Below are 1,869 nucleotides of genomic sequence, written 5' to 3'. Positions count from 1 at the left end.
CTCAAGTGTCAGAGAAGATAGAGTGGTTATGTCGTCAGAGGCTCCGAATCTTTTTACGGAGAGCAACAGAGATAAAGAACAATAAGTTGGAGGTGATGGTGGTTGTTGATGCAGTGACAAGGAGAAAAAACAGTGGCAGCAGTGAGTGTTGTTTCCACCGTCAGTGAAGAAGGAACAACTAGTAGCAAGTTGATGATACAACTAAAAAGAATAGAGCTCTGAGATCCTGCGATAAACGGTGAGCTTTGACATATGATTTCACTCCTGATTTTTGGTTCTAAAGTTCGGTTCTATGTAATTTGGTGTTTTAGATTAATCAACTTCTTTTTCCCCTCCTTTTTTCACTATGCCCTATCTCTACATTTTGATTCAATAACTGTTTGAGGGTGGTTTAAATTAATGTTGTGAACAAGGACTTCAATCAGGGAGTGGAGTTAGTGCTTCTAATCTCATTCAAATTTAATGATGGTGTATTGGGTGACCTAGTTGAACATGCATTGGCCTCTCTAGCATCGTTGTTGCTGCTGTTGGTCGAGCTTTGAGAAGTTCTTCATCACTCAAGGTCTCTGAAGAATGTCAGTTTTATCTCCTCAATTTCTCGCTTTTTTTTGTTATTATTCTGTGAATTTTGCTATGTATTTGTTTAGATTTAGTAGCATTGGAATTTCTAAAGATAAACATTGAAATTTATTTTTTTTACATACATTCAGATTGATTGATAGTTTTACATACATTCCACTTGGAAGTAAAGGACTCAGGTAGTCTTTAAACCTTAAATACTTTGGACAAATTAATCACCTTACAGATTTTCAATCTTTCTTTTTCATATGTGAAAAACATCTGATTTCAACAGATATGTTGAGAAAGTAATATTCTTTGATGAATTTGTGAGAAATGCAAAACAAAATCAATTATGTACAGGTAATACACTCTCCATAGTTGTTTAGGTTTCACAAGTAGTGCAACAAGAAAAAGAGAAAGATAGCAAGATAGCAAGAGGATGTTCTATTTGCATCCTAACAAAGAAGAAAATAAAGATTCTATGGAGAAGGTATTGGATGCTTGAACTCTGGGTCTAGATTACTTATTGGTGCAAGTAGAGTGTATCACTACTTGATTCCTTTGGCTTTTTAAGTTAAAATGGCTGCATTTTTATTTGTGGCTGTACTCCATGCATTTTATGCTAGATGACAGGAGGAATGGGTTGCGCTCGCAGATTGATGCCAGACTGATTGCGGCCACCGTAAGGGGAAAGGACTTGAAAAGTTTCATTTATTGTTGAGATTTGTCTTTTTAACTATTATCAATGCTTAAAGTATGTGTTGAGATAGTAATATTGCCCTGGATAAGTGCTCACATTCAATTTGGAACAAAGGCACGTGGAATTAAAAAAATATTTGCATATGTCTTTTTAACATATGGTTCTATTTGTTGTTTGGAAAGATGTGACATTTGGAGCAAATGATAAAGGAATTGAAAGAATGAAATAAGAATGGATTAGAGATTGAGACATGAGGTTCATGTTCAATTTCCAATTATCCTCGAATCAAGGGTTAAAGGTGCCTTTTGGTTTAAATATATATATCAAAGTTTAAAATAAAATTACTTTTGTCTTTGTGAGTTTATTTTTATTGATTCATGAGTTTATTTTTGTTGATTTTGTTTGATTGATAAGGAAGGAAGAAGTAGGATTTTCAATCAAATGGAGAAAAAAATATTTTGTTTGTGCTGTAGTTAACTATATATTTGTTGTACCATTACTTGAAAGTAATAGTGATAATACAGAACCAGGTATGTGTGTGTGTGTGTGATTTCACTATTTAGTGATTTTGTCTCTGTTTTGGAATTATGGTGTCGATTTAATATGTT

The sequence above is a fragment of the Arachis ipaensis genome, chromosome B09 (assembly GCF_000816755.2).
Source record: "Arachis ipaensis cultivar K30076 chromosome B09, Araip1.1, whole genome shotgun sequence".
NCBI classification, from domain to species: Eukaryota; Viridiplantae; Streptophyta; class Magnoliopsida; order Fabales; family Fabaceae; genus Arachis; species Arachis ipaensis.
This window is presented reverse-complemented; position numbering follows the sequence as displayed.